The following is a 23747-nucleotide window of genomic DNA, read 5'->3' on the forward strand; positions in this document are numbered from 1 at the left end:
CCCCATTCCATGTGACAAAGGTTCTGCTGCCAGTATGGAAAGAAAGCTATGGAAGCCTAGAGAAGAAAGCTGTTAATTTTTCCTTAGAGAGTCCATAAATTCTTCAAAGAAGAGGTGACATGGGTGACATTTGAGCTGGACAAGGAAGGTTGAGCAGAGGGAGAGAGGTAAGTGGTTAGAGGGAGGATAACGGGGGGATGGAATGAGGAAGAAGGTGCTAGGAGAGAGGGGAGGGTCAGACTGCAGCCCTTATCCTGGGCACAGTGAGGGGTTAGCTAAAGGCTTGTAGGAAGAGGAACCACTCCATCAGATCTGTGTTTTGGGATGATAAATCTGGCCACAGTATAGAGGGTAAGTTATAGGGGAGAGCTTGTAGGCTGAGAAAGTGACCGTGAAGTTGTCACAAGGAACTGGAAAAAGGTGGATGAGGCCTCAGTCTTCTGAGGTGAGGGTGGAGACCCAGAGTAGAAGATAGCAGCTGAATGGACAGAACTTGGTCTTCACTTCATTCCAACCAACTCTCTCCTGCTAGCTACCCCAGTCATCCCCAAAGTCTCCTCTCAAGTTGTCAGCTCAGGCCACTGGGTTAATAGTGATATCATTAACCAAGAAAGGAGCCAAAAAGAAGTACAGACTTGTGTGTGTGTGTGCACGTGTGTGTGTAAATAGCATAGCTTTTGAAACACTGAACTTGAATTGCCTACAAGGCACCATGATGAGATGTTCAGAAGGCATGAGGGAGATAAGGAATGAATGTATTGACTTGCAATCACACAAAAAGAAAACATAGTTGGAGCCTTGGGAATGGCTGAGATTTGGACACGATTTCAGATGAGAGGAAGCCTGGGTTTAGAAACCTTTATCTACATTGACAAGGAGAAAACAGATGGCCTTGGGCGTGATTTTCAGTTTGTTTCCTCTGTTTCTTCTGTTTGGGATGCTAATGAATAAATGAAAATAAACAATGAATAAAGAGGATAGATTAAGTTTATTAAGAATCTATGAGTTAAACAATCAGTACCAAAAAAACCCCAAAACAACCCACACCCCAAAACAGTAGTGAACTAAATGGAAATGTTGGCTATGAAAAGATTAAAACTTCACTGCTCCAGCCTCATTGGAAACCCGGCCTTTTGAATCCAGAATCAGGTATTAGAACCATCATCCACTATCCATTATTGAAGGATAGAGGAGACAGAGATATATTGGAAATATCAGGAAGATATTAGCACAAGGAAGAAACCGTTATTTATAATGTACTTTAGTGATTATACATCCAGAAGTTATCATTACAGTAAATTTCATTATCCTTTTAATTGTTATAATTTCTTTGCCTTCTCAAGAACTCAAAAAACTTTCTCATATATAAGAAAATTTAATTAGGTTAATAGCTATACCTTATACATCATTTTTAAAAATAGGAGCTGAAGTAAAATAAAATAGGGAAAAAGAAACACATTGCTTGAATTACCCAAACTTGCAGGGCAGGTTAAGGAATGATGAATGATAACACAAAAGTCTTGATTGCCCCCAGACACTGGTTTTTAAGCTCCCATTTGCAGGCATTGTTTCATGCAGGTTGCTTAAACCAATCTGAAAGTAGAAAGCTTTATATACATTTACTTTAAATGAGACCAGAATCCTCAATATTTATTTGTTGTCCCAAATTTTCTTTTGAGTATGAATGAAACTTTAAAAAGTACCAGTATTATTTAAATTGTTATATATTACATCCAAGATAAGAATAATTTACCCTACAGAGACTTATGTGATGCCAAAGGACCCTCCTTCTTTCCTAACTTTATGCTTCTGGGCTCTTTACCTCTTTTGTGAGAAAATGACGCTTAAATATAAGCTTATTAAAATGTCTTTGATTCCTAACAATTCCTTACTTCACACCTACCATCATCATACAATAATTGAAAAACATTAGAAACATAAAAATGTGTGGAGCAAATGTTAGGATATAAGAGGTATAGTCTTAGCCTCAAAAAAATCTCTAAATTTAATTCGACAAGCATTTGTTGAGTATCCACAATGGAAAAAGCAAACACTCGGTATACTTGGTGATACCTCAAACGAGTCAGACAGCCCCCCTCTTCCAGAAGCGTATGGTCTAATGTATTAGCTGGATCTTGGTCTACTAACTCCCTCTAACACAAAGTTGACGTGGTAGGGGAGAAGAACAGAATGTCTTTATACGTATCGCTTCATGTGATCCTCTTAAAGAGCCTATGAGTGAGATGCAGGTTCTTAGAGCTGATGGGGAGTTGAGCTGGACTATCATCATCTCCTTTGTCACCTCAGCTTGGTTATGTTACGTAATGAGTATGTTGTAAGTGGTATTTACTCAACGAGGTGTTTTTCAATGAGAAACAAGCATGACAAATCAGAGAGAATTAATTTAAAGCAACTGTGCTTTTCATCTGTTGAACCATCGCACTAATTCAAAGCACAGAAATGTAATTCTCCTTGTTTCAAACCTAAATAATTTCTAAAACTGTATTAACCCCAAATTTTAAAAATTCCATTGCTAGAATTCCCGGATATTTTTGTATACTTTGTGACATTTTTCTCACTTTTCTGTGTGCCCTCTTTTGTTCTATAATCTGCTGGTCTTTTCTTCATTTTTCCTGCATACCACGCTTCTTGTTTATTCACTAGAGTACATGGCTGAAAAGGGTAAGTGCCCCAGCTCTGCTTTTGTGGTGCAGTGGATGTACCCCAACCCAACTTTGTGTGCTAAAGTCTGCAAGTAATAGATCCTCTTCATTACCTCCTAAAGCCAGGGACTTCACAGTCATGGAATGCTGAAGGCCACTAGACTGTGTCCAAGCTCTGAGCCTTGTATATACTATTTCATTATATCGCACAATTACAATAACATGTATATTCATGTAATAATACAATGAAATATTACACAACCCCAGGAAAAACAATCTTAAAAGAGAATTGTTTCTAGAAAATTTAGTTGAAAGCTTTTGAAAGACTTTATAAGGCTGCTCTTGAATAGGCAAGTGTCAAAGGCAGGGAAAACAAAAATCTGGAAACATTCTACACTCAAACTGCTTTGCAAGTGTTTTTAAATTGTTCACTTCACTGACTAATAATCAGAGTTGATATAATATGAGTGTGGTTAATGTAAGGAAAACAGAGCTATAACCTTAGTCAAAGGAAAGGTCTTGGTCTACAGAAGAAGATTTGTTGATAAATACATACTTATGTGTTTAAATCTAAATTTTTTTCAAAGTATGTTTCACTACTTTTGTTAACTTATTGCTTTACATGAGTTTTAAAAATTAATCAACCAAATGCTGACCCTGATGGAGGCATCTGCCACGTCAGGCAGTAGGGGCTCCAGAAGTCTTGGCTACCAGTTCAGCAGATACGTCTGATTCCTCCAGCTTTTCATGGCCATCAGAGGGCCATCCAGAAGCCTTCAGAGAATGTCTCCAGAGCTTTAGCATTTTCTCAAACCTGCACTTGCCTTCATATTCACATTTACTTTAATAATTTGCAGATTCCTCCTTTAAAACCTTGCAAGGATTATTCTGAAATAGCTCCCCCTTCATCTATTGTCTCTATTTGTCTCCTTTATACCTTATTTATTATTAATTTACTATTAATGTTTGTGTCAATGTTTGCTGTCCATTATTTTCTTGTTTAAGATTTCCCCTACCCCTAATCCTTCTAAATCCATCCCCAAAGAGAGACTCATCTCCATAATTTTCCATTTGTGACAACAAGCTCATTTCCTCATTGTTACACTAACATATAGAATGCAAATAGCTTAAGTTCGAGAAGGACTTGAAGAGCAAGAGCTAGAAGGCATTGAAACAAAATAAAATAAATCCTTGTTTCAAACAAGAGGACCTAAAATATCATGTGAAAGAAATATCGAACTACACATTATAATTTGGCCTTGAATGACATCTGAAAATAAATGAGGCTGATTTCTAAATGAAGTCTTAGAAACTTTTTAAACAGGAGTGGAGACAGCAGTCCATGAAAGCCATGGGGTGCTCTGCCATGAAAGCTCTGGGGTGATGGAACTATATTGACATTTGCCTCCTGGTCTGAGCATGAAATGAAAAGTAAACTCCTTGGGAAGGGGATTTTGCCACAGGGAACCTTCCTATGCTGCACACATCTGCCCAGCTACAGGAGGGTTCAGGTTTTCAGGCTATTTGGACAAGAATATCTTTCTTATAGAAAAACATAACATTGGCTATGAGCTTGCTTGGAGAAGAACTATTTATGGGACATTTCTGCTTATTTTGTGGGTAGAAAAAAATAGTCTCATTTGCTTTTGAGACTTGTCAACTCTCCAGCTTGATTTTACAAATACCATCCCTACTTTACAGGGGCATAAATAAGGCACTGAGAAGGTAAACCTTTCAAGGATGTGGCAGAAACAGAAACAAAGGTACTTTATTCAACCTCCTCCCAACTTATTATATCTATCCATCCTACACTACGGAAACTGATGTAATTAATACATGCTGAACTGTAGTAGAAAAGAGTGAGCTCTATGTTGTCACTTTACGTGGTGCATGCTGATAGCTGGAAGAGAAATGTGCTACCCTATACCTGAAACTCTGATTGTAAGAATGAAATAAGATAGGCTAACAGTCTTGGGCTGACAAAGCAAGGGATCAACTTTATGTATTTCATGCCAAATGATCTTATTTCAATTCCTGAAGATATTTTACTCTGGTAAGCAGTTAAACTTACCACAGTTAAATAGTACCTGGTAGGTGAAAACAATGTTTCTCACCAGAGGGGATGCAAAGTTGGGGGAAATGGAATTTCTCCTCTTTCAGTCTTGTGCTTCACAGAGTCTTGAGCTACATCTGGAAGATGAGCTTGCATGATACTAGATGCGTGTATCTGCAAGTAAATTTGTTCAGAGCTCAGGTTTCTGCTTTGTGTCACTGGACACTGGCTACATGACTAAAAGAGCATGTGAATAGAGTCAAACCAGTCCCTTACTACATGGGGCACTTGAATAGGTAGCATTAGAGTTCTAGACTTTCAAGGGAAACTCTTTTGGGTTTTCCAAATTCAATCTCTTACAAATCTCTGATTTTCTGGAATCCTCTATCTCTATTCACCTTTAATTCTTCCATACATACTTCCATAAACACACACACAGAAATAAATTATGGTACTTAGTCTCTCAACTTCCATGTTTACTTTAGTCTCTATGTTCCTCATTAAAACTGGATAAAGGGTAACGAGAAAGCCTAGATGCTGTTACAGATATCTTTGTGTTGCCTTAGAAAGTAGTGATCATGGAGGGAACACTTAACCATCATAAACAAGTACCTTCATCTTGAAGCAGACTTAGACATATACACAGTAGAATCACTTCCATGGCTAAAAACAGCCTCTATACAGACTTAACTTCAACTGTATCTTCATATTTCACCTATTTTCAATGACAAAATAGAGTGACAATATCAGGTGTCAGTTACTTCCATTCATTCACTCACTGGTTTACACTTTGGTGCTTTATAGGCAGGTAAATATATATTTAAATAATTGGGTAAATTAAAATCCAGATTTTACAATCTGCAGTTTTCTTTACATAATCCTTTTTTAAGGTAAAATTATTCTTCATTTTTGTCAATATTTTATCATTTTTCCCCATGACTCAACCATGAGACATCTTGCAGTCACCTTCTGCCTTCTACCTAGCTTATTAGGGCCTACGTGCAGGGACAAAGAATTTTTGCTGTTGTATTTAAGCACACTTTATGTTTCTGGCAATAGTAATCAACAAAATATAATAGTATCAACATAATAATTTCTTGGTATCAATCTATCTGATTAAACCTCTTAGAATTAATGCTTCTCATGAATGCTTAACAAATTCTGATTAGAAAACTAATATTTATAGTTAAATCATATATGATCATTGGTTTCTCAACTGCATAAGAGAAACGTAATGGTTGCAAGATATAGAAATCCATTCAAGTTATTGACATGAAAAAATTGGAATTAATTAGAGTTACAGAGTCTCTCATAGGACCCAAGCTCTGAGAATCAATCAAGTCTCAGGAAAGAATTGCTCCAAAGAATGATCTGTAGTCAGTAATTTTTCCCTTTTATTCCTCTTTGCTCCACCTTGTAAAACTACTTTGTTTTTCTTTCCTCCCAGGCTTTTTCACTCTAGGTTCCATGATAAAACATAGTGGAACATGACCATCTGCATTTGGGTCTACATTTCTTCCATTAAAGAAGCCAGTCAGACTGAACCTGATATCTCCTAGTTCAGATTTCAAATTTGAAGATGGACATGGCCTCTGGCTGACCTGTCTCGATCAGGGGCTTACCCCCAAATTATTCACTTTTGATGGTGAGGATGAATGGTGTTGTCGTCAGTTGTGTAAGCTCAGATGCTCCCAGTGAACCACGGGAATGGGGATCTGATGGAAGGAAGGTAGGAGAGGAAGCAAATGCCCAGAAAAGTGTGAAGATAGCTAACCAACTACTCTAAAGATGCCCACTGCAAGGGGCTTGGACCAGAGGCTTCTGAAGTTGCCTTTAATTCTAAAATTTTACAATTCCTTTATCACATTAGAAATTTCTTTCAAATTTTTTCTTCCTTTTTTGTTGAAGAAAAATTCACCTAACATTAAAATCAACCATTTTAAAGTCTACAATTCAATGGCATTTAGTACACTAACAATGTTGTGCAACTATCACCTCTATCAAGTTTCAAATATATCCATCACCACAAAAGATAACATACTATACCAATTAGCACTCACTCCCCATTCCTCCTTTTCCTTAGCTTCTGGTAAACACTAATCTGTGTTCCATTTCTATGGATTTATCTATTCTGGATACTTCATATAAATGGAATCACGGAATTATTTATCTTTTGAAAATTGGCACCTGAGCTAACATCTATTGCCAGTCTTTTTTTTTTTCCTTCTTCTCCCCAAAGCCCCCAGTATATAGTTGTATATTCTAGTTGTAGGTCCTTCTGGTTGTGCTATGTGGGACGCTGCCTCAGCATGGCCTGATGAGCAGTGCCATGTCTGCACCCAGGACTCCAATCTGTGAAACTCTGGGCCGCTGAAGCAGAGTGTGTGAACTTAACCACTCAGCCAGCCCCTACTACAATTATTTATTCATTCGTGCACTGATGAACATTTGGGCTGTTACCAACTTTTGGCTATTGCGTGTAGAGCTTCTATAAACATGCGTACACATGTATTTGTTCAAGAACCTATTTTCAGTTGTTCTGGGTATATATCTAAAAGTGGAATTGCTGAGTCATATGGTAATTCTATGCTGAACGTTTTGAGGAACTGCCAAATTGTTTTCCACAGTGGCTGAACATTTTATATTACCACTGGCAATGTATAAGCATCCCAATTTCTCCATATCCTTGCCAGATTTATTATTTTCCTTTTATAAAAAAAATTATTCTCGCCATCCTACTGAGTTTGGAGTGGTACTTGACTGTGGTTTTAATTTGCATTTCCCTAATGACGAAAGATTTTGAGCATCTTTTCATGTGTCAGTTGGCCATTTGTAAATCTTCTTTGGAGAAATGTCTATTCAAGTCCTTTGCCCGTTTTTTTTTAATTTGAAGCATCTTTTTCTTTTTTTATTGAGGCCATAATAGTTTATAACATTGTGAAATTTCAGTTGTACATTATTATTTGTGAGTCACCATATATATGTGCCCCTTTAACCTTTATGCCCACCTGCCAACCCCCTTCCCCTCTGGTAACCACTAATCTATTATCTTTGTCCCTGTGTTTGTTTATCTTCCACATGAGTGAAATTATGCAGTGTTTGTCCCTCCGTCTGGCTTATTTCACTTAACATAATACCCTCAAGGTCCATCCGTGTTGTTGCAAATGGGACGATTCTGGATTTTTCTTTTATGCCTGAGTAGTATTCCATTGTATAGATATACCACATCTTCTTTATCCATTCATAAGTTGGTGGGCACTTGGGTTGCTTCCACATCTTGGCTATTGTGAATAATGCTGCAATGAACATAGGGGTGCATAAGTCTCTTTGAATTGTTGATTTCATGTTGTTTGGATAAACACTCAGTAGTGGGATAGCTGGGTTGGATGGTATTTCTGTGTTTAATTTTTTGAGAAATCTCCATACTATTTTCCACAGTGGCTGTACCAGTTTGCATTCCCACCAGCAGTGTAGGGGGGTTCCCTTTTCTACACAGCCTCTCCAACCTATGCTGGTTTTTGTCTTGGTAATTATAGTCATTCTGATAGATATACGGTGTAGTTTTGATTTGCATTTCCCTAATGATTAGTGTTGCTGAACATCTTTTCATGTGCCTGTTGGCCAGCTGTATATCTTCTTTTGAAAAATGTCTGTTCAGATCCTCCATCCATCTTTTGCTCAGGTTGTTCATTGTTTTGTTGTTGAGTTATATGAGTTCTTTATAGATATTGGAGATTAACCACTTGTCAGATATATGATTTGCAAATATTTTCTCCATGTTGGTGGGCTGTTGTTTCATTTTGTTCCTGGTTTCCTTTGCCTTCCAGAAGCTCTTCAGTCTGATGAAGTCCCATTTGTTTATTTTCTTTTGTCTCCCTTTCCCAAGTAGACATGGTATTTGAAAAGATCCTTCTAAGACCAATGTCAAAGAGCATACTGCCTATATTTTCTTCTAGGGTTTTTGTGGTTTCATGTATTATCAGGTCTTTAATCCATTTTGAGTTAATTTTGTGTATGGTGTAAGATAATAGTCCACTTTCATTCTTTTGCATGCGCCTGTCCAGTTTTCTTAGCACCATTTATTGAAGAGACTTTCCTTTCTCTGTTGTATGTTCTTAGCTCCTTTGTTGAAGATTAGCTGTCCATAGATGTGTGGTTTTATGTCTGGGCTGTCAATTCTGTCCTTTGATCTGTTTGTCTGTTTTTGTGCCAGTACCATGTTGTTTTGATTATGATAGCTTTGTAGCATATTTTGAAGTCAGGGATTATGATGCCTCCAGCTTTGTTCTTTTTTCATAAGATTTAGCTATTCGGGGTCTTTTGTTGCCCCATATGAATTTTAGGATTCTTCGTTCTATTTCTGTTAAGGATGTTATTGGGATTGTGATTGGGATTGCATTGAATCTGTAGATTGCTTTAGGTAGTATGGACATTTTAGCTAAGTTTATTCTTCCAATCCATGTGCACAGAATATCTTTCCATTTCTTTATATAATCATCAATTTCTTTCAAGAGTGTCTTACAGCTTTCATTGTATAGATCTTTCATCTCCTTTGTTAAATTTATTCCTAGATATTTTATTCTTTTTGTTGTGATTGTAAATGGGATTGTATTCTTGAGTTCTCTTTCCGTTAGTTTGTTATTACAGTATAGAAATGCAGCTGATTTTTGTAAGTTGATTTTGTACCCTGCAACTTTGCTATAGTTGTTGATTATGTCTAACAGTTTTCTGATGCATTCTTTAGGGTTTTCTTTATATAAAATCATGTCATCTGCAAACAGCAAGATGTTCACTTCTTCATTGCAATTTGGATAGTTTTTATTTCTTTTTCTTGCCTAATTGCTCTGGTCAAAACCCCCAGTACTATGTTGAATAAGAGTGGCAAGAGTGGGCACCCTTGTCCTGTTCCTGTTCTTAGAGGGATAACTTTCACTTTTTCCCTATTGAATATGATGTTTCCTTGAGTTTGTCATATATGGCCTTTATTATGTTGAAGAACTTCCTTTCTATACCCATTTTCTTGAGAGTTTTTATCATAAATGGATGTTGGTTCTTGTCAAATGCTTTCTCTGTGTCTATTGAGATGATCATGGTGTTTTGCCAATTTTGTTGATTGTTTTCAAAGAACCAACTTTAGGTTTTATTGATTTTATCTATTTTCTATTTCAATTTTATCTGCTATAATCCTCATTATTTCCTTCTTTCTGTTGGCTTTGGGTTTAGTTTGTTCCTCTTTTTCAATTTCCTTAAGATGTAAATTTAGGCCATTGATTTGAGATCTTTCTTCTTTTTTAATGTAGGCATTTACAACTATAAATTTCCCTATTAGCACTGCTTTTACTAAATCACCAAAGTATTGGCTAATCCATATTAGACGTTTTTGATGACAGGCTGTTTTAGTTCATCCTGCCTTAGTATCTACGACTTTTGTGCACACTACTTTTGTGGCTATCTCAATAAGTCCTAGAAAATCAGGAAGAGTGGTTTTTAGAAGGTTCGTATTTCTAGAGTTCTTATCTTTATATATTCTAAAGTGTGATATATATAAAAGAAATTAAAAAGCAAATTCTATTTTCAAATACTACAAAATAAAAGAAATATACTTAATATATCAACATACTAAGAAACACTGAAGGACTCAGGAATATAAAACATTCTAATCTAAAAACAAATTGAAACATGTCACTCCTGAGCCCCAAACCCCTTAAAGGCTCCTTCCTCTTTTCCAAATAAGGCCCAAGTTCTTATTCAAGACAAGCAAGGATCTTTAGCACATGATTCCTCCTCATGTCTCCAACTTGCCTGCCCTCTTTCTATTGTCTAGCCATACCTGTTGTGTGGTCCTGCACAGCCTCCAATATCCCATGCCTCTGGACTCTTGTCCATGCTGTTCCCCTGCCTGGAGTGCTGGTCCTCTTTCTTTGCTTGGTAAAATATTCCTCACCTTTAATGTTTCATTTCAGGCATTATTTTTTTCAGGAAACTCCAGATATTCTTATGTATAGTTTGTACTTCTGCCTGAGCTGTGAATGTCTCTTTTTTATTGAATTATACTGAAATCAACTGTTTTTGTACTGGTTTTCCCCCACTAGGCTGAAAGTTCTTAAGTCTGAAACCTGAATTTGTTCATGTTTTTCACCACAGTGCCTCTTAAAAAGACTTGGCACATAGTAGATACCCAATAAGGACTTATTGAACTGAATGAAAGGAAGCCATAGCTTTAGTTGCTAAGTAGTATGGAGGCATTAAGAGTAATAGATTAAAGAAGAAGTTAAGAGCTTGCCAAGAGCTGAAGTGTTAGGAGGAGTCACCAAGGAAACAGGACATGGATTGTTTCAGGCAAGTAGGACTTGGATGGGAGAAAGAAGACAAGATCAGTTCAGGCCAGGGGCTTACAATTAGAAAGTGAAGCAAAATGAGAAGAGACATATATTATCTTGAAAATAATGAGACTGGATGGATTGGAATGTGAAAGACTTGGGGAGAATTGAGAACTGCCTTGTGGATGTAGGGTGGGCTGGCTGTGGAGGTTGGCGTGCTCAACATGGTGTCCAGACATAGTCTCCACCTGTGGTGTTTCCTCCCCAGTCTCTCTTTATTTGGCAGGTAGTTTGGAATCTTCTGGAATGTCATCTGTACACTGCAGAAGGCTACTTTTCCTGTCTGTCTTAGGAAGGCTTTGTCCTCAGAGCATACTGGTGTTAGTTCTAGGGAAGTGTGTGGAGAAGCACAGAGAACTCCAGAAGAGACCTGAGCTAGGTCAGCGAGCTCCATGAGCCCTGAATGGATGGAGCCAGCTTAAAGCTGAATATTGCTTGCTATGCACACCTGAATTTTCCTTGAACACATCATTGTTTTGTCTGCTATTTTATGGGATACTAATTACATCCTAGGGCTACCGACTTCTAATGAGCCGGTACCTGGGAGATAAAACCTGGACTCATTTTTCTAAGATATTTTATTTTTTAAACAGAGTATTTTAATATACAGATGTAAGATAATAATTTTTCATTTAACATGTAGTACTCCTTTGTGGATTAACCTATCATTATGCCTGATTATTCCACCACATTATGAGCGTTATTAAAAGAAGAAAAAACAGTTTGTATTCCTGATGGTAAAAAATAAATAAATAAACCAACTGAATATAAGTGATGCTATATATAAAAGGGACTATGGGTTGTCATGGTAACCAAAGTTCCAAAAATGACAGAAAAGAACATCAGGTTGCTTTGACAAATGACACTTGAAGTGACAGGTTTCTTGTGGTACTTGCTTTTAATTAACCCAGCTCTGTAAGGAATGTTATTATTGAATAATAGATTAGTGTAGAAATCAGGAACCTGGCTTGAAGATTTGTTTTTCCAGCACTGGGATAACTAATGAGAGAATGCAGAGAACAACTGAAGAGTGAAACTCCAGTGTGAGAGAGATGCCTGATGGTGGTTATTCTTCATCACGTGATAACTGTATGCACCATATGCTCTTGTGGATTGTGGAAACAGCTGTTTCCAGCAGCAGTAATCAAAGTGAAGCTAAAAATACAATGACCACCACAAAGGAGAGCAGCTGTGTAACATAAAAAATCACTAGCTTAAAAAAATTTTAATACACCATTTATATTGTTGGTGCTTTTTGGTAAGTGTTTTAATGTCTGCTATGTAAAATGAAAAAAGTATACATATATAGTCTCCTTTGGTAACCTATTTCTTTGAGCAGAATGGAGATCCTCTAATATTGTCAATTCCTAGCTAATAGTGTGCCCCACATAGGAGGCTGAGTAGGCACCTGCTAAAGTATTTATAGATATTAAAATGCACAGGCATTGTCTAAATAGGACAATCAGTTTTATGATACACATGGAAGAGGAGATATACAGACTCTTCCTATAGTTTTGGAAATTGAGGAAAACAGAGGTGAGATAACATGTTCACAGGACGTGAAGCTGAGATGAACCCGGGTCTTCACGCTCCTAATATCCTGCATCCCAGCCATCTGCTCCAGGCCTGGCCACTGTTGGGCTCCCTGACCTGGGCCAAGGGCATTCCTGGTGTTTTTATTAATTTATTAGTGCCTCAAAGCAACTCCATAAGGACATAGACACGAAGGAAAATATGCTCAAAGGAAGACAGAAAAATATCCAAATGGCACGAGCGGTAGCTCTTTTCTTTTATGCACTTCAAGCTATAGTGTGTTGAGCTGGTAGTGTTTTCAAATCCTTAGCACTTGTTTTGTTTTGTTCAGTCTCCCACCCTGAGGACAGCCCCATGTTGCTGCATCTCTACACGCTTTCCACAGTCTCTGGTAATTGTCTGTTAACAGCTCATCTGACCTCTCAGACTGTGAGCTCCTTGAGGTGAGGGAAATGTCTTTCCTCCTAGCTCATTTCTTGGCACATGAAAGGGGCTCAATACATTTTTTTTAAATGAAGGAATGAATAAATGAAACAAAACTAGTATGTCTAGGTGGCCTCAGCAGAGTTTTATAATTAAAACTATCTTAGTTCGTTCATCCGTCAAACACTTTTAGGGACAGACCTTGTTTCAATAACTGAGCGAGTGTGGTTAAGACAATGAGAGAGAGTGCCTGCTTTTGTCTTAGCATCTAGAGGGCAGCACGAACAATCAAAGCAATGATTAAGACAGCAGGGTAATCTCTACAGTAGAAGCATATGCACAGTTGAATGCGGCCGGAAAGAGGATTCTCAGAATTGGAGGCTTTCGGAAAATCTTCTGTGAGAAAACAAAACTTGAAGAGAGGCTTAAGAAGAAAGAGTTAGGTAGGCAGAAAAGAGAGATTATTCTAGATCAAAGAGGCACAAACCAGCACAGGATATTTGTTGAACCTGCTGGAAATGAAGCGTGGTTGCAACGCAGGTGTGTGTGGAGGAGTGGGCGAGGAGGCTGGAGAGGCCGTGAGCATGCAGTTTGTGGAAGGTCTGCTCATCGAGCCGAGACTGGAGCACCTGACTCTAAAGCTAATGGCAAACCTCTGGCCTTTTACATGTATGTTTCATATTATGAAATTAATACCAGCTCATCGTGAAAATTTGGAAAATATGACTAGTAGAGGCAGGGGAAAGTACCAATTGTCTTACCACAAGAAATACCCAGTGTTAACAGATTTTAATGTTTTTTTTTCACAGTCATGTAGGCATATGTATACTAAAAAAGTATAAAATATGTATTAAATATACTTATAAAAATGATAAACCATGATACTGAATTTTTAAAAAATTTTAAAACCATCACAAACTTAAGGAAAAGTTGAAAGTACAATAAAAAGAATTCTTTTCCCTGAACCAACTGCAGGTAAGTTACCCACTGGATGCAGCCATCTCCCCACCTCCCACCCGAGTCCCCACCAACGAGAACGTTCCCTTACTCGATCTCAACTGAACAGGTCAAGAGAGAAAGTCATGAAATTAATGTTAGTACAATCCTCAGATTTCAATTTTTTTTCCAATTGTCCCCAAATATCCTTTTAAGAAAAAGGATCAGGTTCAGAATCACATGTGGCATTTGGCTGTCATGTCTTTTTTTTTTTTTGAGGAAGATTAGCCCTGAGCTAACTGCTGCCAGTCCTCCTCTTTTTGCTGAAGAAGACTGGCCCTGAGCTAACATCCATGCCCATCTTCCTCTACTTTATATGTGGGACGCCTGCCACAGCATGGCTTTGCCATGCGGTGCCATGTCCGCACCCACGATCCGAACCAGTGAACCCCAGGCCGCCAAAGCAGAACATGCACACTTAACCACTGCACCACCAGGCCTGCCCCGTTTTTTTTTTAAAGATTTTTTTGTTTTCCCTTTTTCCTCCCAAAGCCCCCCAGTACATAGTTGTATATATATTTTAGTTGTGGGTCCTTCTAGTTGTGGTACATGGGATGCCGCCTCAGCATGACCTGATGAGTGGTGCCATGTCCGCGCCCAGGATTCCAACTGGTGAAACCCTGTGCCGCCCAAGTGGAGCGCATGAACTTAACCACTTGCCACAGGGCCGGCCCCTGTCATGTCTATTGTCACCTTCAGCCTGGAACAGTTCTTCAGGTTGTCTGGGACTCTGGTGACTTGTACTTCTGAAGATTTCAGGGAAGTTCTGCGATAGAATGTCCCTCAGTCTGGGTTTGTCTGAAGTTTCTTCATGATTAGAATCTGATTATGGATGTTTGGCAGGGATAACACAGAAAGAATGTGTGTTTTTCCCATTCCATCCTATCAGATGGATGCATAATTTTGATTTGTACCATTGCTGATGATGTGCATAGGAATCGTTTGATTAAGTTGTCAGCTGGGATTCTCCACTGAAAAGTGACTCCTTTAATCCTTTGTAATTGATAAGTATTTTCTGTGAAAATACTCTTGTTGGAAGACAACTCTCTTGCATTTCTGCAACTCAGAGGCACTGACTAGCTTTTGTTTTGGCCTGTCTTTTTGATACCGACCCTGATATCAGTTTCCCCACATTAACCCCAGCATATATGAGGTTAAAACCAAAACACTCATTCCCTGCTTACTCTCTGGTTTCCTGGCTCCAGAATCCACTATCCTCCATGGAGACAGACACCTTCAAGGACAAGCACCTGGATTATCTCCTCCCCACAAAGAGATACAGACTGGTGGGAAAGCTGCTGACCAGCAAGGTCACAGGCTTTCTCCTCTCTGCAAGTGTCTGAAGGCCAAAGACAGGCTGGTGGGAAAGCTCCGACCAGCAAGGCCATATGCTCCCCCTCCCCTACCTAAAACCCCAAATAAAAACCCTTCCTTTTAGCTTTTCGGGGAGTTTGGGATTTCAGTGTTAGCTGCCCTCTCTCCTTGCTCAGCGCTGTGCAAAAGTGAAATTCCTACTTTCTTCCACCACACCTGGTGTCAGAGATTGGCTTGCTGCGCAATGGGTGGGCGAACTCACTTCAGGTTCGGTAACATTTTCAAGGATATTTTTATGGCAAGCAACCTTGTTAGAGTTAATGTCTGTCTCTGGAGCACAGGGCAGCTTTGTTTGCTATCTAGAGTAATGAAGATAATGTTTCACTCAGGGGCAAATGCTGGGCAAATTGCTTGGAGGCTATTATAAAAGTTTGGAGTTTTCTAAGCTCAGGGCTTCTCCACTGCGAGGTGAACCCACTGTATGTGCAGCATCCACCTGGGCCACCTCGTGTTGTACCTATGGGATTTGGAGGACAGAAGAACCAAGAGAAACATGAAGCTCACGTTGCCTGTTGTGTAGCAAGTAATAAAGTCCTTGGTTTTCTTCAAGCCTCCATGAAACTCTCAGCAGCTAGCTCGTTAGATTGCAAGGGCAAAACCTCAGAGCTCTTGAGAACTTTGAAACTACATAAACAGCCCATCCTTACCAAATTTTACATTTACTTATTTATTTATATCTGTATGGGCACATGGCTTTTTATTTTTACAAAAGGTTATAATCCACTTCTATAGTGTTCTTTCTTTTATGTACAGATCAAATCCCCTGATTTGGCCAATAGGAACCCCTTCAAGTCAATTTCTGTCTTTTTGACACATTCCCATCCTTCTTTGAGCTCTTACTTCATTTCTGGCACGAAAACAGATCTTTTAGCTCATCTTGTACTTTTCCTGCCCCCACTCTCGAGTCAGCCCTTTCTCTAAGGAGCTCTGGTTCCATTTAGTGGACTATGGTATTTAGAAGCTATCACACACACAACCACAAAGTTAGAGGGCACAGTCCCTGAAAAACTGTCCTCACTTCTAATATCAACTACAAGTTCAGGGGGTATCCAAAATCACCCTCAGTTTTGATAATTTCCTAGGACTTACCGAACTCACTAAAAGCTGTTATACTCATGATTAGAGCTGATTACAGGGAAAGGATACAGATTAGAATCAGCCTAGGGAAGAAGCAGAGTCTAGGAGAAGTATCAGATGCAGAGTTTCCATTGTCCTCTCCCCACGGAATCAGGATTTTTACTGTCCTGGCATCTAGGTATGACGATACGCATAAGTACTGCCAGCAAAGGAAGCCCATCAGAACTTTGGTGTCCAGAGTTTTGCTGGGGCTTCATCAGGTAGGCATGATCGATTGGTTGATTGCCCATGTGGTTAATCTCAGTCTCCAGATAGACTGATACCATGTGACCCAAACCTCTCACATTGTTGATCTTTCTGACATGGCCAGCCCCCATCCCACCCATTACATGGATCTAGCCAGCCACTACCCTAACTCACATTTTAGACTATCCAGTATGACCAGAGGCCCCCAGGCAAACAAAGGCAATCCTATCAGGCATAATATTCCAAGGATCCAGAGATTACCTCCCTGAAGCTGCAGGGCCAAGGCCAGATATTTTCTTTAGATAAGGTCAAATTCTTCATTATATCTGGGCTAGTTGTGATCATTGGTACTAGGATGCTAATGCTTCCAGGCTCTTTCAGGAGAGAGAGCTAGGGAACAAATGTATGTATACACACACACAAACTTACATCTTAATTAATTTCTCTATCTGTCTACTGTATGTCTATCTACCTACCTACCCATCTAATCTATCATCTATCTATATTGAAAACCATGAATTCACACTAATACCTCCAATACTAATCCAACACCAGAGTTCATTAAAGTTTTTGCCCTCTTCTGTATTTGTGACTCTCTTCCCCAATAGTTAGAAACCTATCTCCCATTATCCTTTATATATTTACTTATATCATCAGTGCCTCTATATTAATCAATCTCACATCCCTGCCCCCAAACTCTCCCTTCCATGCAATGATTGTCTTCCTAACCCTGCTTGCTCTCTGACACCCCATGCTGGACCACTCTTCCAGAACGAAGCTCTCCTCACCATATTTACACCCCAATACACTGTGATGGTCCACCAATCTGTGTGGATGCCATTCTTATCCCACTCATGCTCTGAGATCCCATAGGAAGGGATGGGGACAGGAAAGAGAAGAGGAAGAGCTCTACACTGATTTATTAGCATAGCTTTTTCTGGCCATGAAAAATAATGCTTGCTCATTGAAGAGCATTTAGAATATACAGAAAAGTATAGAGAAGATATTAAAAATCATCCACAATTCTACTGTTCAGAGATTTCCTTTAACATTTTTTGCTTTCCATTTTGTCCTTTTCCTAAGAACATTTAAAAATAGTTGATAACATAATCTGTACAGTTTTAAAAACAAAACCAACAGAAAAATTCCAACTTGTTCAAGATAGTAGTTGATATAATGAGGGCAAATGCTAAAACAGAACACCACTAATAATTTTAATTCCTTATGAAACATGGTGAGAAATCACATTTGAACTGTAGAGAAAGGATAAGATGGAAGAAGCATATTTTCTGGTACTGAATAAGTGTACCAAACCAAGTTAGTTTTGCCCACTGAAAAATTATGCCAATCACCAAAATAACAAGTTTTCGAAGAGGAAGGATTTAGTCACAGGACAACCAAGCAAGGAGATGGGACAACGAATCTCAAATCGGCCTCCCTGAAAAATGGGGATTAGGGCTATTTGTGGGAAAGGGAGGGGCAGTCTGAAGTGGGAATAGATGATTGGATGTAAGGAGAAGTGAGGTAATTGATGATCTGCACAAGCGTAGTCAAACTTTACAGCTCTTCATAGGATGCATGTTCACAAAATGGTGGTGTTAGCAAGATCTGAGGTGAAGTCAAAATGTCACCTATCAGGGGTGGCCTCGGGCCAAGTGGTTAAGTTTGCATTCTCTGCTTCGGTAGCCCCAGGTTTCGTGGGTTTGGATCCTGGGCGTAGACCTATGCACTGCTTATCAAGCCATGCTGAGGTGGCATCCCACATAGGAGAACCAAAAGGACCTACAACTAGAATATACCACTATGTACTAGGGGACTTTGGGGAGAAAAAGGAAGGGAAAAACAAAAAAAGATTGGCAACAGATGTTAGCTCAAGTGCCAATCTTAAAAAGAAAAGGAAAAGAAAGAAAATGCTATCTATTGGTCATCCATGCACGCCCAGTTGATGAGCAGGTCATCTTAACCAGCCTGAACAGGAGAAGGAGTCAAATCTCGGTTCCTGAAAAACTTCAGCACCTGTTATCATGGTGACCCAGGTGCCAGAGATGTTATCTTATAGGGTGGGTTTTAGCGATGCATTATCTAACTATTTTTGCAAACAGACAACTGAGTATAATTAAAGCAAGTTGGCCCCCAGTTTCATAAGGGTAAGATACGAAAGCAATAAATGGAGAGAACTAATTCAGTGCCAAGATTTACCTTAAGGTTGCTGTAAAGGAAAAGCATTCCTTTCCTCTCAGTTCTCTGCTTCATTTCTGGTCCCTCTGATACCAAATGTGTGGAGGTTTTCCCCACACTGAGCAATTCTGAGACACCAGTTGGGCATCCTACAATTTAACTCAATTTCAACACGTCTATCTAGAAATGGCATAAGGTCCCAGAGGTAAAGGGCTCAGTGCCACAGGACTGCCCCTACTTTCAGACAGCAACCACAAGTCTAGGTTGCCACCTGTGCTTCTGACCAACTAGTTGTAAATAGGAGGTTCCCCCTCCTAGAGTTTGATTAATTTGCTAGAGTGGCTCACGGGACTTAGGAAACCAGTTTACCCACTAGATGACCAGTTTGTTACAAAAGATATTAAAGGATGTGAATGAACAACCAGATGATGAGACACATAGGGTGAGGTCCCTTAGGGTCCTGAGCATAGGAACTTCTGTCCCTGGGAAGTCTGGGACACACCACCCTCCCAGCATGTCGATGAATTCTTGTCCACCAACCTGCAAACTCTCCAAACTCCATCATCTTGGATTTTTATGGAGCCTTCATTACATATGCCTGATTCATTAAATCACTGGCCTTTGGTGATTGGTTTAACCTCCAGCCGCTCCTGTGGCAACCAGCCCCCATCCTAGAGTTATCTAGGGGTTTCCAAAAATCACTTCATTAACATAAACTCAGGTGTGGTTGAAAGATGTTTGTTGTGAGTAACAAAAGGCACCCATTTCACCTTTAACACTCTGGAACTATTTTAGGAACAGAGGACAAAAATCAAATATTAGGAAAAAAGATGCTCCTTTGACTCTTATATAGGAAATTGCAAGGGTTTTAGGAGCTATATGCCAGGAACCATGGATGAAAACCAAATATATGGTTCTTATTATAAATCAGAATATCACAGTTGCAGAATCCACAGCTAAGGTATTTAGCTAATTGCTGAAGTTTAAGATCCAAACTATTTTTGGTTCTTAATTGTGACTGACCTTTGTTTGGTTTGAGAATGTTTCACAGTAGCCTGTGGGTGGGGTGTTTGTAAACTCCAACTTTGTAAACCTTTCCTATTTGTTTTCTGATATGGCCCAGAAGTCAGAGGTCTTACTGATTTTGCTTGGTTGTATTTTTTTAGGTGAACTGGGTGTTTTGTCTTGTTTTGATAACTTTGCATTTCTAACGTCTCCTCTGTATTGGGCATAGAGAAAGGGATTGTGAGAGAGAAGCCAGTGATAAAGGTAATTTGTACACCAGGACCCACAAAATGGAGGCGCCCCAGTGGCCTGGCCCAGTCACAAATCTAAACCTAAGTCACCCTGCACTTATGTGAAATGCCTCACTGTCAACGAAACCTGACAAACACCCGTCACAATCCTCCAACTCAGCTCTAGCTAGCTCACCTTTCCCTAGAAAACAGGACCCGCTGGCCTTGTAAGGAAATCCTGATCTCCTGGCCAATCCTGCCCTGTTTACACATTGCCTCTTCTAAGGTTCTGTAAAACTCGCTCTCGCCCCAGAATCCCTAGGGAAGAGCACTCCACTGCTTGTGAGGCACTGCACTCCCCCAGTCCATAGACTGTTTTCCCTTGAATAAGGGACATCTAACTCTTTACTGAATTGTATTATTTTTGTCATTTGACACTTGCAGCTTCCCTTTTGCTGAGTGGTTCTGGGTTAGAGTTTCCTAGCATGAGAAGTGGTGAGGTATGGATGGTGGAGGAAGAGTGAATATTATCCTTGGCTGGTCATGACAGCTAGCTCTGTGGGGCAACTTCCCTGTGAAGTCCAGCTTCTCAGCTTCTCCAGGCCTGACACCAAAGTTGTTAGTGACTGTTGTGCCCATTTTCTGGTGGCAGTTCCTCAGACCTTCAACTCTTCAACATTTAAGCAAGCCCAAATTCCTATATTACAACTTGTTATTCCCTTAATTTTTTGTAGTGGCTCTGTTTTCTCAACCAAAACCAGATTGAAGCATTGGATACTATATGTTTTCTATGTAGAAGTTGTTGAAATAAATTTCTGGGCCCAAGATGGAGCCTTCCGTGCCTGGGGTGCTGCATCAACAAATGGAAACTTAGATAACTTTTGAGTCCCTGTAAAGGCTCCCCTTGATCAGAAACACAGTATAGTCACACTCCACATAACAATGTTTTTCTGTCAGTGACAGACCACATATATATGGTGGTCCCATAAGATTATTGCCATAGAGCCTAGGTGTGTAGTAGGCTATACCATTTAGGTTTGTGTAGTACATTCTATGATGTTTCCACAACAACGAAATCACCTAATGACTCGTTTCTCAGAACACAGAGCAGTCATTAAGTGCCATCTCTCTATTCTAGGGCCAGAAACACTTAGTGGGGGCAGAAACCAGTGAACTGGGCAGAACATAAGAATGCATTTGTCTAAAAGAAATGGTAATTATATGAGGTGATGGAAGCATTAGCGAACACTACTGTGGTAATCATTTCACAACATACTTGTATCAAATCATCACGTTATACACCTTAAACTTACAGGAGGTTGTATGTCAATTATATCTCAATAAAGCTGTGAAAAAAAGAGAATTTCTTTGTCTAATAGAGTTTGACCACTAAATATAAATTAAGATAATTTATTGTGACATTTTAAATAATCTGTATGATGGGCAAAAGAACAATACTTATTACACAAGCAGGACTTTTCCACATTGCGAGTCACAGGGTGGGTCTTCAGGCCTCAACATTCGCCCTAGGGAATTACAGCTTTCACCAATTAAATCTGATTTTCTTACTATTGCTAAGAAGGATCTAAATTTATCTGATGAATTTCTTCACTTAGATTTTCCAAAAACAGCTCGTGTCTTCCCACACCGGGAGTCGAACCCGGGCCGCCTGGGTGAAAACCAGGAATCCTAACCGCTAGACCATGTGGGAGACGACAAGGGCGTTCTGAAATGTAAGTCATTTGAATCATTCGGGTCTACTTCCGCCTTTCATGCTCAGCTCCGCCTCCCGACCCGGCCAGCTTTCTGCGGCTGCGCGGCTTTTCGGCACCCAGCATTGCAGTCAGCGCTGTGCTCCTCCAGCTGCAGACTGCGGCGCGTTCCCGGGGCAACGTTGGACCACGCGACCCGCAGCCTCTCCCGGGAGCCACACGGCCGGTCTCGGAGGCCGCTTCTGGGCCTACGTGTCCAAAAATCTCTGTTAAAAGATTCCGTGGTGAGATCTGAGAGAAGAATGGTTTGATGGCTCAGAGCAAGTTATGAGCTGGGCTCCCCAGGTCCCTGTGCACCGGTCTGACGCTGAGGGTAACCTTTATTAGACTAGATTTTCCAATCGTCATGTTTTAGGTCATAGGACACTTTGAGTTTTTGCATTTAGAAGGCTGAATGAATGAACCCCTGAGTAGCCCATAGAGAATATTTTGGGGCAAAGGGCCTTCATAGACGACTGTCATTAAGAACTTGTTTAGGGATGACCTTACGTTATTAAAACAAAAGCGAAACACCAAAAATAGTAAAGGAAAAGTCCACACCTTGCAGTAGGTTAACAATTCATATTTTGGAAAAGAAAAAGTAAAAAACAAGCCACAGACTGAGAGGTAAACCTGCACAACCTGTGTAAAAGATTGGTATCTAATTATAATGAAACGAACACTTCACTATAAAAGAGAGACCTTGTTGTGAACAGGCCATTAGAGAGGAGCTCAGTGGCTAAAAAGCATTTGAAAAAAATATCAACCTCAGTGACTCCCAGTTGGCTAAAAAGCAAAAGTGAGAATTTTTTGGCTAAAAAGCCGAAGTGTGAAAATGTCAAGTGTTAGCAAGTGTGTGGGAAAAAGGAAACTTAGAAACTCCTAAAACTTGATCGGGGAGGCAGGTTGTCAGGATCTCCTAAAGGTGCCTATGAGCAAGCAATTGTTTTTTTTTTTAATGTTCGTAAAACCGGTATGGTTCTAGAATTGCCTCTCACGCACTGGATGCGAAGAAATACTGATCTGAAAGTAACAGACACACCATGAGGCAGGCTAACATTACCGCAACTGAGGGCCAGGATCACCCTAGGCAAAAATTAAAGAGTGGAGGGAGTAAGAGATTCTTAATCTCTAAGAATTTCTAATGTCTGTACTATAAAAAAATAAAAACTCAAGAATTTGAAGCATTTGTGGGGTGAAAGGCGCCATAAATAATGTAAACAGGCAAGCCACAGACTGGAAGAAAATATTTGAAATATGTTTGGTAGGAAAAAGTGACTGTCCTTACCATATAGCTGAACCTAAGCACCTCGAAAAATCTCACAGGGAAAGGGGCCAAAGATATGACTAGGGGATCTAGAGGTGAGGAGTTCTGATAAGTCAATAAATTCAAGGGGTAGGGGAGCTCAGCCTCACTTGTAACCATGGCGACACAGTTTAAAACAATGCTACAATATCCAGGGGAGGAAGTGAGGACACAAACTCACACAACAGAAATGGGCACAGCCTTTTAGGGCTTGTTAGTACTACCCTAAGTAATGCATTAGGTTCTTGAAATTATAAGAGCAAGCGCTATGGAAAAGAATTTTCTAGTGGATGATTAAGTGCCTCAGACACTGGTTGTTTTATTGTTTCTGTTTTTTGGTAAAAAGTGAAGTCCAATAGGCAAGCTTGAATATTTTGCTTTGCTTTACGGAGCAGTGCACCAGGATCCTTATCTTCTGTTTGGTAGTATTAACTGAAGCAATTAAAAAAAAATTAGGAATTAATGTCTCACATGTCTATCTTTTATTGTGTATTTGATGTAGTTTAATAAATTAGAATTTAGAGTTGAAACT

At 39.6% G+C, this 23747-nt stretch overlaps 1 non-coding gene and 1 pseudogene across 1 annotated transcript; both read right to left on the reverse strand.

Moving 5' to 3' along the window:
• The window catches only part of LOC106833247 (RNA helicase Mov10l1-like), a 118033-nt pseudogene extending 94698 nt beyond the window's left edge, over positions 1 to 23335 (reverse strand).
• TRNAE-UUC (transfer RNA glutamic acid (anticodon UUC)) lies at positions 21798 to 21869 on the reverse strand. Its single transcript has one exon. It is a non-coding gene; the product is annotated as a tRNA-Glu (tRNA).
• Positions 23336 to 23747: the final 412 nt, after the last annotated feature.

This window comes from Equus asinus, chromosome 2 (genome assembly GCF_041296235.1).
Source record: "Equus asinus isolate D_3611 breed Donkey chromosome 2, EquAss-T2T_v2, whole genome shotgun sequence".
NCBI lineage: Eukaryota > Metazoa > Chordata > Mammalia > Perissodactyla > Equidae > Equus > Equus asinus.